This window comes from Scyliorhinus torazame, chromosome 5, assembly GCF_047496885.1.
Source record: "Scyliorhinus torazame isolate Kashiwa2021f chromosome 5, sScyTor2.1, whole genome shotgun sequence".
Classification (NCBI taxonomy): Eukaryota; Metazoa; Chordata; class Chondrichthyes; order Carcharhiniformes; family Scyliorhinidae; genus Scyliorhinus; species Scyliorhinus torazame.
This window is the reverse complement of record NC_092711.1, coordinates 140072047-140086647: the sequence shown is the minus strand read 5'-3', so window position 1 is coordinate 140086647 and position 14601 is coordinate 140072047.

Below are 14601 nucleotides of genomic sequence, written 5' to 3'. Positions count from 1 at the left end.
ATTTGAGCACGGTCTCACCCCCACAACCTTGGACATTGCCTCGGAGAAGGCTGTCCAGAACCAGCAAGCTTGGGATAAGCCCAGAACATGTGGGTGTGGTTGACCGGGCCCCTCTGGCACCGCTCACACTTGTCCTCTGTTGTGTTATGCTTCTTCATGTAGCATAAGCTGCTTCCTTGATGTCTGCTCTGACAAAGGAAGGTTCCGACTTGGAGATAGGTTTAACACATTCATTGAACAGTTAACAATTCTCCTACTTGAGTTCGACTCTCCTGCTGATCTTACTATAGTAACTCAGTCTAACTAACCAGTCTGCTCTAAGCCACGCGGTGGGTGTGATGCTTCTGATCTGCCCCTGTCCTTCTCTCTAAGTGTCACCTATGGAAAGAATATTTAACTTTTCTTGTTTGCCACAGTTGCATCATCTTTCCTTTTGGATTTTTGATTCTTGAAGGAATTTATGTAAATGTGTAAGAATTCCTTAAATGCTAGTGATTCCCTATCTATAATCCTAACTTTTATTGTAATTTACCAATCTACCAGACGCAACTTGCCCTCATACCGCGACAGTTTCATCTGTGAGAAACTCACACATAAATTATACAAGAGAACCATATAACCACCATACCCCATCTTCTAGGCAATGTGGCAAGCTTTGGGAGGTTCCAAACAGAAATGGGAATTAAATATCTTTTAACTTCCAAACACCCTTTCACTCTCTGATCCTTGGGAAATTTGCAACCAGGTGTTCGCAACAAAAGGCGGCACATTGGCACAGTGATTAGCACTGCTGCCTACGGCACTGAGGACCCGGGTTCGATCCTGACCCTGGGTCACTGTCTGTGTGGAGTCTGCACATTCTCCCAGTGTCTGTGTGGGTTTCACCCCCACAACCCAAAGTACAGTTAAATAAAGGTAACTACAGGGGCATGAGGGAGGAACTGACGAAAATCGACTGGGAGCAGAGCCTAGTGGGAAAGACAGTAGAACAGCAATGGCAGGAGTTTCTGGGAGTAATTGAGGACACAGTACAGAGGTTCATCCCAAAGAAAAGAAAGGTTATCAGAGGGGCGATTAGGCCGCCATGGCTGACAAAGGAAGTTAGGGAATGCATCAAAGCAAAAGAGAAAGCCTATAATGTGGCAAAGAGTAGTGGGAAGTCAGAAGATTGGGAAGGCTACAAAAACAAACAGAGGATAACAAAGAGAGAAATAAGGAAAGAGAGAATCAAATATGAAGGTAGGCTAGCCAGTAACATTAGGAATGATAGTAAAAGTTTCTTTCAATACATTAAAAACAAATGGGAGGCAAAAGTTGACATTGGGTCGCTCCAAAATGACGCTGGTAGTCTAGTGATGGGAGACAAGGAAATAGCTGAGGAACTAAATAAGTACTTTGCGTCAGTCTTCACAGTAGAAGACATGAGTAATATCCCAACAGTTCCGGAGAGTCAGGGGGCAGAGTTGAATATGGTAGCCATCACAAAAGAGAAAGTGCTGGAGAAACTAAGAGGTCTAAAAATTGATAAATCTCCGGGCCCAGATGGGCTACATCCTAGAGTTCTAAAGGAGATAGCTGAAGAAATAGTGGAGGCGTTAGTTATGATCTTTCAAAAGTCACTGGAGTCAGGGAAAGTCCCAGAGGATTGGAAAATCGCTGTTGTAACCCCCCCTGTTCAAGAAGGGTACAAGGAAAAAGATGGAAAATTATAGGCCAATTAGCCTAACCTCGGTTGTTGGCAAGATTCTAGAATCCATTGTTAAGGATGAGATTTCCAAATTCTTGGAAGTGCAGGGTCGGATTAGGACAAGTCAGCATGGATTTAATATGGGGAGGTCGTGCCTGACAAACCTGTTAGAGTTCTTTGAAGAGATAACAAATAGGTTAGACCAAGGAGAGCCAATGGATGTTATCTATCTTGACTTCCAAAAGGCCTTTGATAAGGTGCCTCACGGGAGACTGCTGAGTAAAATAAGGGCCCATGGTATTCGAGGCAAGGTACTAACATGGATTGACGATTGGCTGTCAGGCAGAAGGCAGAGAGCTGGGATAAAAGGTTCTTTTTCGGAATGGCAACCCGTGACGAGTGGTGTCCCGCAGGGTTCAGTGTTGGGGCCACAGCTGTTCTCTTTATATATTAACGATCTAGATGACGGGACTGGGGGCATTCTGGCTAAGTTTGCCGATGATACAAAGATAGGTGGAGGGGCAGGTAGTTTGGAGGAGGTGGGGAGGCTGCAGAAAGATTTAGACAGTTTAGGAGAGTGGTCCAAGAAATGGCTGATGAAATTCAACGTGGGCAAGTGCGAAGTCTTGCACTTTGGAAAAAGTGCAAGACCTATTTTCTAAACGGTGACAAAATTCAGAATGCTGAAGTGCAAAGGGACTTGGGAGTCCTAGTCCAGGATTCTCTAAAGGTAAACTTGCAGGTTGAGTCCGTAATTAAGAAAGCAAATGCAATGTTGTCATTTATCTCAAGAGGCTTGGAATATAAAAGCAGGGATGTACTTCTGAAGCTTTATAAAGCACTAGTTAGGCCCCATTTAGAATACTGTGAGCAATTTTGGGCCCCACATCTCAGGAAGGACATACTGGCACTGGAGCGGGTCCAGCGGAGATTCACACGGATGATCCCAGGAATGGTAGGCCTAACATACGATGAACGTCTGAGGATCCTGGGATTATATTCATTGGAGTTTAGGAGGTTGAGGGGAGATCTAATAGAAACTTACAAGATAATGAATGGCTTAGATAGGGTGGACGTAGGGAAGTTGTTTCCATTAGCAGGGGAGACTAGGACCCGGGGGCACAGCCTTAGAATAAAAGGGAGTCACTTTAGAACAGAGATGAGAAATTTCTTCAGCCAGAGAGTGGTGGGTCTGTGGAATTCATTGCCACAGAGGGCGGTGGAGGCCGGGACGTTGAGTGTCTTTAAGACAGAAGTTGATCAATTCTTGATTTCTCGAGGAATTAAGGGCTATGGAGAGAGAGCGGGTAAATGGAGTTGAAATCAGCCATGATTGAATGGTGGAGTGGACTCGATGGGCCGGATGGCCTTACTTCCGCTCCTATGTCTTATGGTCTTATGTGCAGGGTAGGTGGAATGGTCACACGATATTGCTCCTTAATTGGGAAAAAAATAATAATTGGGTACTCTAAATTTATTTTTTTTAATGTATTCGCAGCAAAGTCAAAGAGCATCAGCCCATTGGAGGCAAAGTCGTTCGACCAGCCACGCCAGGAGAAAGAAACCGTCCGGCCAACCTCATTGACCAACTTTCAGAATGAACACAATGCTGTTCTCGATGTAATTGAGAGTAAAACAGTAACAACAGAATCCAACCCCTGTAATCACTTGTGAACTTGTTGGTGTTTCAGCAGGTGAGATGAAACACTGAATCCCTTCCCACAGTGAGAGCAGCTGAATGGTCTCTCCCCAGTGTGGACTCGCTGGTGTCTCAGTAGGGTGGATGAAACACCAAATCCTTTTCCACACTCCAAGCAGGTGAATGGTCGCATCTCAGTGTGAACTCGCAAGTGTCCAAGCAGATTGGATGAATCACTAAATCCCTTCCCACATTGAGAGCAGCTGAACGGTCTCTCCCCAGAATGAACTCGCTGGTGTATCTGCAGGGTGGATAATTTACCGAATCCCTTCCCACACTGAGTGCAGGTGAACGGCCGTTCCCCAGTGTGAATGCACCTATGAACTTCTAGCTCTGACGGGGATCTGTATTTCTTCCCACAGTCCCCACATTTCCATGGTTTCTTCATGTTTTGTGTCTCCTTGCGTCCCTCCAGGTTAGATAATAAGTTGAAGCCTCGTCCACGCAGAGAACACGTGTACGGTCTTGTAGAGGGTGCCATCTCCGCTACTCCACTACTGGGCCGATATCTGGGGTTTGAATATCTGTGTGTGTCTCTCTCCAGCTGGCACTGAAACTTCAGAGGCCAGGGGATGTCGCACTGGGACACTTCCACTGAAGAGAGCACTGATTCAAGCCTGCCGTTTATTCCTAACCGACAGCCTGAGACTTATATCACACAGATCTCCAGGCCCCTACCAATACCCAGGTGATTCTCTCTCTTGCCGGTGGTACAACCCCCACCCGGTTCCTACTCCACTAGAGTAGCTTTCCCAAGAGAGAGAATAGGACACTGCTGTTTATTTCCTAACCAGCAGTCTGTCCTGAGTGAATCGCTCAAGATGACCCTCGATTCTTGAACCCGGAATTAAGGTGAGGAGTATTTTTAACAATGACTTGGTCAGAGATCGCTGGTGAAGGATTGAAGAATTTAAACGACTCCAATTAGCATCAAATCAAGATTTATTGTAAAACCCAGGTCAAAATCATCAACAGAAGAAACACAATAAAATCTTATGCTCTAATACAACTAAGTCTATTCAAAAGGTAATATAGCGGACACAACGAAAATTCTTATGATTACACAGGTTTTAGCAATATCACAAGGCACAAAACAAGTTCCCTTCCCCAAAGCCTCAACCACTATTAAAATCAAGGGAGTTTCGCAAGCTGCTGCGGGTTACTTACGGTCACAGGCTGCAGAGGTCAAGTCAGGGGTGCAGAGGTCGAGCCAAGAACGAAGAGACCCCCAATTGAAAACACAGCCCCTTTTATATTGCTTTACCTGGCTTTGTTCTGTGATCGGCCAGCCCCTTTTGCATTGAAAAGGTAAGTTTTAAAGTTCCCGCTGGTCCCGCCCCCTTTGAGCCGGTCAGAGCTGTCGAGATGGGAGTACCTCCCCTAGGTCCGCCTCCAGTCTGTTTTTTGAGATAACGAGGTTGAGCTCCCTTGAAGATTTTCAAAGACTTCCATCTGCTCCGGAGATGCTGCTATGTTGATGGGGTGTTGATTGGATTCTGCTCTGGTGGAGGCCAGGTCATTTACATTTGCATGGGGCTATGACCATCCCATTGTCCTGCTTGCATGCAAGCCTCCTGTGTATTCCCGTGCCCCTTTGTCTGTGTCTTGATGTTATCTTGTTGTCTGGCTCCTTCTTCCTTGTAGCTCCTAGGGGGGTGTTTGTAAATATTTATGTGCTTATGTTCCCACTCAGCTCAGCGGGCCAAGCCTGCTGGGAAAACTGGTTCTGTTCCCTTGCCTGGAAAGTCAGTTTACAGTCTCTGAGTTTCTCCAAAAGGGCCGAATTGCCCGAAAACCTTACAGATGCCCCTTCGATACGTCCCTACCTGCTTGGACCGTATCGACACAGGTGAAGGGCAATTATTTCCTTTTGTGTGGACCGTAGGTCCCCCCCCCCCAACAACATGCGAAACTACAAGTCCCAAGACAGTTCCCTTAATCTAGGCTACCCCTGATTTCAATGAAAGGGAAAGACAAGACCATACTTAATTCAAGCAGACAGTAACATATACACATTTCACCGGAACCCCAAACGTAATAGTCCCTATACATATATCACACTCAAGTACACATTTCACCGGAACCCCAAACGTAAGGGTCCCTGTACATATATCCCAGTCAAGTAACTGGGACCCGCGAATCCATACAACTATTTACAATTGCATCTGTTTATTTCATCAAGGATCCTCCTTTCTTGGCTGCACTTCGCTTCTTCCCGTTGAGGGCTCTTCATTTATCCTCCATCGTCGATACCTGCAGCTGAAAGGTTTAGTCCAACTGAGGCGGCAGCATAATGTACCCCCTGTACAACATTTCCTTTGTGGGGGCAAACACTAAACCATTCTCAGGCTCCCCCCTGGTGGTGATCGGACAGTTGTGAGGGTCGATCGGTTGGGCTGTGGGCAGGGGTCGCTTTACCTGAACCAGCAGTTCGGTAGCTTCTACAGTCATCCCTTCCCTGGGCGTTACACATCCCTCCCCACTGCGGTCAATTTATCCCGTTCCCTGGGTTCTGCCACCACCTTACAAAAGTGATTAATGCCCCTTGTGGACATGCCTTGGTAGATCCCCATGAACACAAATAAATGCCCTGGTCAGAAGCCCGCCCTTTATCCCCGCAAACGGTGATCCTACCCGGTGACCCCGTGATGGTCCGTTAGGTGTTGTCCAGTCCGTTCCCAGTCCGAGGACCGATCCCTCATGTCCAGCCTCAGCTTCCTGGGCCACCACCGTCTCCCCAAAGGAACGTCCCCCTCACAGGTTGAACACACCCGCCTGCCCCCAGTCACCCTAACCCGGTCAGTCGAAGGACTCTTCTGTCTCGCCTCTGCGGAGTTCTCCCGGTCCCACCATCGCCAAGATCCTCAAACTCCACATCGTCGGGTGCCCCATCTGTAAAAAACAAAACACATTCTTGCCTCTACAGCCCTACCTACCTTAAAGTGCATGGGTGCTATCCAGTGGCAGCAGCAGCTCCCGCTTTGAAGTTGCCGCAGCCTGTCTGTGGTTCTGTGTCCACAGCCCGGCTCCCCAGGGTCCTAGTGCCTGCCGCTATCCGGTGGCAGCAGCAGCTCCTGCTTTGAAGTTGCCGCAGCCTGTCTGGGGTTCTGTGTTTTACAGCCCGGCTGCACCAGGGTCCTAGTGCCTGGTGCTTCGTCATTTTACCCTTGCACCAGGCGCTTCTGTGTTCCCACGATCCTAAATACTTCACACACAACTACACACTAATTAGAACTAACAGGGGGGGAATGCTATATACAATGCCACCCGTCTCCGGGTGGCCAAATTAAAACTGTGCCCCGCTAAACTGGGGCAGTTCACCTGTTTGGTCCAATGGCTCGGGCCAGACCGTCCCCTCCCGGGGGTTCGGGCTGCCCCTTGCCTCTCCTTTCCCAACAGGGTTCGGTGATCCCTCATCGCTCCCTTCCACTCGGGCCCCCTTACTGCGGGACCGGGTGACAGGGAGGTGTGATGGGGACCATCTTACCGGGGGCTTGGAGACCCGATTGCTCCCTCGTCCCCCGACTGGTTCCCAAGCCCAAGGTGATACCTTCACTTCCTCCGCCTCCTTAGCCTCTATACTAAGGCAGGCTACCTGACCCACAGGTAAGGGCTTGGGAATCGTTACTGTCCCTGGGCTGGGTGCTTGCAGCACGGTCGGTTTCTTTGGGACTGCCCCTTCGGGACAGCACCTTGTCACCGGTTGTGTGACCGTGGAGTCAGGGACCTCCCCCACCGTCGTTAATTCTACGGGGGGTTTCTCCACTACCACCCCCGTCTTCCCCCCACCTTGCTCTTTTTTGTCCTTATGGGGTGGAACAATTTAAATTGACTGATGTGGCGTTCGCATGGGTCCCACCTTAAGGGATTTAAACTGCAAATAGCCCCTGAGGCAGCCTCCAGAATGGGACCCTGCACCTGGACCGGACCAGGGTCTGGGGCTAGAACTACCCCTGCGCTCCCTTTTTCCTGAGGCTGCTCCCTGGGTAGTCATACGGGTTCTTGTGGTGTGGGTGCGGGCAGGCCCTGGCCCGTTGCCATTGCCACCTGTCCCGACCCAGCTGCTAGGCTCTGCAAAAAGGCTAAAAGTTTCTTTACCTCGAAGGTTTCCGGGGCAGCTGCTCCTGCCGCCGGGGTCTGACTCTCTACTGCGGGAGCCCTCTCCTGCTTGCTAGGGTTTTTACATTCCCTCTTGAAATGCCCGGCCTTCCCACACCCGTAGCATACCGGTTTCTTGTCGGAGGTTCGAGTGCCCTCATGCTTCCACTCTCTCTTAGGGGCTGCTGGCACGATTTCGTGCACTTTACCCTTAAGGGGCTTGTCCTCACCCCTCTCCCCATTGCGATAGGCGAGGGTAAGTTTCCTGAGGACCTCTTCCTCGTTAAGGGCCGGGGTCTGCGGGTCGAACCAGTGTTCGGCTTTTGCCCTAACGTTGGGGAGGCAATTGGCAACTAGGGTCTTCAGCCAGTGGGCGGTTCTTTCCCCTAAATTCCGTCTATCCGCTTGAACCCCGCATGCCTCCATATAGACAATCCACAGCCTGTCTGCGAACATGGTGGGAGATTCCCCTGGTTGCTGCTTGGTTTCCCCCACTCTCATGAAAGGGCTCCCCAGATTCAAGCCCATCGCCTCCAGAACAGCAGTCTGTGCGGCCGCCCATGTGTCAGGTCTTCCCCCATTCCCAGAGGTCACTGTCCTGCATAGCTGTGCATCTAGGGTCATCAGGAGCATCTTTATTTGCTCCCCTTCGTCGCAGTCATTGATGTTGGCAGCCTGTTCCACCTCCATAAAATGCAGCGACGGATCCCCCTTTGGAGTTAGTCTGGGAACGTGGGCCACCATCCCCCTGAGCGCGGATGCCCCATGAGGAACGATAATGTCGCCCTCAACCGGTCCCCTGTTTGCCATCCCCGCCGGGGGACCATACCTTCTTTGCCTGACAGGGCACATCTGCCCTACCTGGGGTTCCTGCTCCTCCTCCCCACTGTCCAGCTCTCCTGCCTCGTTGGGTAGCCCCCCTGTCCCCGGGCTAGCTACCCATATAGGAGACGCCGCTATCTGGGGATACACTGCCGACCCCCCTTGGACTTGCCCCTGAACGTGCAGCCCGATCCCCCCCTGCCGACCCGGACACGATCCCGGTGCCTCAGGAGGCGGTCTATTCCCCTTGGCCTTTGGGGAATCATCCGCTGCGAGGAGCACCTTGCCCCTTGGGACCCCCCCTGGACCTACCAGGTGTATCTGTCCCCTGAACTTGGACAAGGTCTCCTCCAACTCCGTTATTCGTGCCTGGCACGGCCCATGGGCACAGTCCCCTACTTCCTCGCGAGCCACCCGGTACGCTGCCTGGATGTCCCGGAACTTCCCCTCCAGCTTCCTACACTGCTCTGTACTCCGAGCATATAGTTCCTGGAGCCTCCGTTCCTTTTCTTTACCCTCCACTATCTGGCAGTGGAGATAGTCCTCACACCGGTTAGACTCGCTTTCCTGTTTCATTTCTGTCATTTCTTCCCGCAGTCGTTCCGCTGCGCTAGCGCTGTCCCCTGCGCTGGCCCTCACTTCTCTCAACTCCTGCTCTAACTCTTCGACCCTATCCTCTGTCTTGACTACCTGCTCGGACAGGCAAACCAGCCAAACTGCCTTCTCCAAGTGCCTTTTGTGCGCCTTGCTTTCTGTCCATGCAGCCGCTGCCATTACCGGTTGCTCCGCATTGATCAATTCTGAGACCCAAGGTTTGGTGAGGTTGACCTTTTGCCACAAATATGAGGATATTCTCTCCTCCATTTTGCTTCGTTCCCTCACCCCCTCTTCCAAGTCACATACTCCAAACCACCGGGGTCCTGCCGCGGTCGCCATTGTAGAGGGTGCCATCTCCGCTACTCCACTACTGGGCCGATATCTGGGGTTTGAATATCTGTGTGTGTCTCTCTCCAGCTGGCACTGAAACTTCAGAGGCCAGGGGATGTCGCACTGGGACACTTCCACTGAAGAGAGCACTGATTCAAGCCTGCCGTTTATTCCTAACCGACAGCCTGAGACTTATATCACACAGATCTCCAGGCCCCTACCAATACCCAGGTGATTCTCTCTCTTGCCGGTGGTACAACCCCCACCCGGTTCCTACTCCACTAGAGTAGCTTTCCCAAGAGAGAGAATAGGACACTGCTGTTTATTTCCTAACCAGCAGTCTGTCCTGAGTGAACCGCTCAAGATGACCCTCGATTCTTGAACCCGGAATTAAGGTGAGGAGTATTTTTAACAATGACTTGGTCAGAGATCGCTGGTGAAGGATTGAAGAATTTAAACGACTCCAATTAGCATCAAATCAAGATTTATTGTAAAACCCAGGTCAAAATCATCAACAGAAGAAACACAATAAAATCTTATGCTCTAATACAACTAAGTCTATTCAAAAGGTAATATAGCGGACACAACGAAAATTCTTATGATTACACAGGTTTTAGCAATATCACAAGGCACAAAACAAGTTCCCTTCCCCAAAGCCTCAACCACTATTAAAATCAAGGGAGTTTCGCAAGCTGCTGCGGGTTACTTACGGTCACAGGCTGCAGAGGTCAAGTCAGGGGTGCAGAGGTCGAGCCAAGAACGAAGAGACCCCCAATTGAAAACACAGCCCCTTTTATATTGCTTTACCTGGCTTTGTTCTGTGATCGGCCAGCCCCTTTTGCATTGAAAAGGTAAGTTTTAAAGTTCCCGCTGGTCCCGCCCCCTTTGAGCCGGTCAGAGCTGTCGAGATGGGAGTACCTCCCCTAGGTCCGCCTCCAGTCTGTTTTTTGAGATAACGAGGTTGAGCTCCCTTGAAGATTTTCAAAGACTTCCATCTGCTCCGGAGATGCTGCTATGTTGATGGGGTGTTGATTGGATTCTGCTCTGGTGGAGGCCAGGTCATTTACATTTGCATGGGGCTATGACCATCCCATTGTCCTGCTTGCATGCAAGCCTCCTGTGTATTCCCGTGCCCCTTTGTCTGTGTCTTGATGTTATCTTGTTGTCTGGCTCCTTCTTCCTTGTAGCTCCTAGGGGGGTGTTTGTAAATATTTATGTGCTTATGTTCCCACTCAGCTCAGCGGGCCAAGCCTGCTGGGAAAACTGGTTCTGTTCCCTTGCCTGGAAAGTCAGTTTACAGTCTCTGAGTTTCTCCAAAAGGGCCGAATTGCCCGAAAACCTTACAGTCTCTCCCCACTGTGAATGATGCAATGTTTTTTCAGGCTGTGTCACTGGTTAAAGCTCTTTCCACAGTCAGTGCACTGGAACACTCTCACTCGGGTGTGTGTGTCTCGGTGCTTCTCCAGTTTTCTGATGTTTAAACTCTGTTGAAGCCGACAGAAGAGAAAAAACATTTCTCTTTCTAGATTCAAAGGCCAATGATATTCAGGTCCCAAGGAATCGAGTGACTCTGTCAGATCTAGTCGTGTCGTTTGAGATTTCTGTCTGTAATTCCTTCTGTTCTTACATCCTGTGAAAACAATTTTCCAAAGACATCACCGTCAGTGCAAGTTCAAAATTCAGAAAAGACAATTTTAGTTGTGAAGGAACTTTCTTTCCTTGTTTATTCCCCAAAAGCTGTAAACCTCGATCCCACACAATTCTCACTCTGCTGCATCTAATCTTCACCCTCCCAATTCTCTGAAGGTGTCAATTCATGCTGATTGACAGATCCATGCTCACAGCTTTCAGTCCAGGACACAGAGATCATAGAAAGAAGAATCAATGCATCTTACCGCGAACCAGCCAGAGGGCCAGTTTAGCTCAGTTGACCAGACAGCTGGTCTGTGTTGCAGAATGAGGCCTGCAGTGTGGGTTCCATTGCTTTACCGAATGAGGTTATTCATGAATTCTCAATCCGTGTGGTGATCGATCCTCAGGTTAAATCACCACCAGTCAGCCCCTCAGAAGGGGAAAGCAGCCTCTGGCCATGTGGGACTATGGGACCGTACCTATCTAACTGTACCACATAACAACACTGAACATATCTCTGTCCAATATTAATTTACTGTCCCCTTAAATGTCAGCCATCTCCTGTGGAAACCAGCCCTTTAATTGTGAACATTGGGAAGGAGACCATCCTTTTAGCCAGACAAATAAATGTGTCAAGCTGAGGGAGCAAAGGATGTCTTTAAGAGAGACCTGTGCCAAACTTCCCAGAGTCTACAACCTCCCTGGATTCACTTCCTATCCCTTCAGTTGCTGCAACTCACCAGTTGAAGGGCAGATTGAGAAAAGAAATGGAAAGGGGGAGCACAAACACCGCGCTCTCATTTACACCACAGAGTCCTTCCGGTCCTCCGACTCTTCCCATTGGTTGACCGTCGCCTGAAGACAATGGGCAGCGGATGACACGCGGCGCCACAAGCCGCTTTGACCTCAAGAACTGTGGATCATTTGGTCAATGGCAATCGCCTTTTACCGCACCTGCGCAGTGCCCCCCTCTCCCTTGGACATGCGCAGTCCCGGGCCGCCCGACCGCGCGGCGGAAAGAGCGGTTTCTCGAATGCGTGCGGCGGGATTGGGGGAGCTGCGGCCGCCATTGCTCACCCGGAGCCCAGTCTCCAAACTCCTGGGACTGGGACAGGGGGACTGCAGTGACGTCACAAACCACATCTGGGTGGTCACTGGATTGGATTGTGACGTACCCCTTCGCAAAACAGTTTGTTACCTTCAGGTGGAAAGATTTAGACACCTGGGTGGCACATTGGGGAGGGCAACAGGTGGGAGTGAAACTGAACCCGAGAGTCAGCACCTTCAGGAGAGGAGAATCAATTAGTGTTACACTGAGAATGTGTGGGGGGCACTGATTTATAGTTTGAGATGAAGAAGGATTTTTATGACAACTAGAATTGTCAATTCTGAACTTCTATCCTATAATCACAGTGCTGATTTAAAAAAAATTAATTTAGAGTACCCAATTCATGCTTTCCAATTAAGGGGCGATTTACCGTGGCCAATCCGCCTAGCCTGCACATCTTTGGGTTGTGGGGGTGAAACCCATTCAAACACGGGGATAATGTGCAAACTCCATACGGACAGTGACCCAGAGTTGAGATCGAATCTGGGAGCTAACTCGCTGCTCCATCCTGCTCACCTTCGCAGTGCTGATTTGATGATGTCACCCCGTCACACCCATTAAAGTCTTTATTCGGTTGGTCTTCAACCTTCTCTTTGCAGAGAAAATATCCCCTGCCCGTTGTGAGAAATGAACATTCTGTGTTTTTGTGTTGTTTTTACATGTATATATTCTGGTTCACAGTTAAGATGTCAACAATGAAGCATGATGGGAAAATTAACATGTCAAGTTCTGAGTAAGCTATCGTGAGCGAATTATTATAACGATGTACCAGGATGACCTTCGGGAAAGAACGGGATGTACAATAACAGAACTTGCTAAGCAAGGGGGAGATAGCAGGTGCAAGCAAAGGGCCTCATTCTTATCTTTAACTGCCGGTCCAAGGATGTACCAGGAGCGGGTAGAAATCACTGTGCAAGGGAGAGACCAAATAAGGGAGCACTAATAAGGGGACTGCCCTGTCGATAGTGGGTGGGATGTGTTTCTCATGGATTGTTTCCCATGGATTGTATTTTCATGGATTGAAAATAACAAAGTGATGCTGTGTGAATTCTTTGTGTCTGCTATTGCTTACTGGAGGCACCCGCTCTTGCAAAATCTATCATACATAGAAACAAACATACATAGAAAATAGAAGCAGGGGGAGGCGACTCGGCCCTTCAAGCCTATCCCGCCATTCATGGCTGATCTTCGGAGGGTTCCGGTGGCAGCCATGCTGTACAAGGCCGTGAACTTGGTGGCTCCCCCGCGCAGTTTTTGTTTTCTTATCTGAAGTCCCGATCCGACTTGCGATTTCAGTGCCGAAGTGCGTCTTCGGCTTTGTGAAAGTGCTGGCAGTTTTTTTTTTAAAGCAGTCCAGCATGCATCCAGTGAAAAGTAACGGTGGGAAAAAAGGGCAGCTGATTGACCGCGAGGCTCTGGAGAGCGTGGTCGAAGGCGCGATGGTGACAGGCCCAGAGCCTGTGCTCCCGGTCCAATGGTCTACTGCACAGTTGGTGGACTTCTTAACCTGACAATTCCAGAGACAGAGGATGGAAACCTCTGAAGACCTGGTAAGGGCCAATGACCCAATCAAAGCAACGGTGGAGAGGGTTGAACAGCAGTTGGAGCCCCATGGTGCTTTGCTCTATAAAATGGAGGTTGTCGCCGAACACGAGGACCGGTTGGCCGTGATGGAAGCGGAGCTTTCCCTGATTGCCGGCAGTTTTTAAAAGGTGCGGGATAGATTGGACGAGCTAGAGAATCGTGAGCAGTGGCTGAACATCCAGATAGTGGGTCTCCCGGAGGGGCTGGAAGGTTCGCAACCTTCGGAGTTTGTGGCACAGATGTTGCAGAAGGTGAGGAGGTTTTTAATCAACCCCCAGAGGTGGACCGCACATACAGGGCGCTGAGAAGCAAACCAATGGCAGGTGAACAACCAAGGGCGCTGGTGGTACGTCTGCATAGATTCCTGGACAAGGGAAAAATCCTGAGATGGGCTAGGCAGGTGAAGACAAGCGCGTGGGAGGGGAGCGTTATCAGATATACCCCAATTCGGGTGGGGAACTGGCTAAACGGCATACCGGCTTTTACAACCGATGCCGGTGTCTATTCACATTGTGGACCTTGTCTTGCCCTATTATGTATTTTCTTTTCTTTTCATGTACTTAATGATCTGTTTGAGGACTTCCGGGTGCGGCTATGCAGAGCTAGGTCGCATATTTGGTAGCTCCCGCTTGGAAAGGACTTTTGGGCTCTTTTGCAGGGCCCCCACGGCATTTGTTTGACATTTCCCGGTGTGGGAAGAAGACTGCAACATTCCCCTGACAGTGTCCCCCAGGAATGTTATGTCTTTTGGCTACCAGACCCGGCAGAAACTGTAAAGGATTTGGCTGCAACAGGATAAACAGGGCCTTTTCCAGCATGCAGGCGGGGGAAGGGCAAGCTTAAAGCTGCAAACTGACCTGAGGGCCTTTATCAAAGGTGAATTCTAACAGCAGAGGGAACAACTGTGAAAAGATCTCACCAAGGCCACTGAAGAAGCGGGGACGAGGCTTCCGGTGGCGGTCATGGAGGAGTAGGTCGCGCATTCGGCAGCTCCCGTCTGGAACGGACTCTTAGACCTTTTTCAGGAATTTCCACAGATATTTT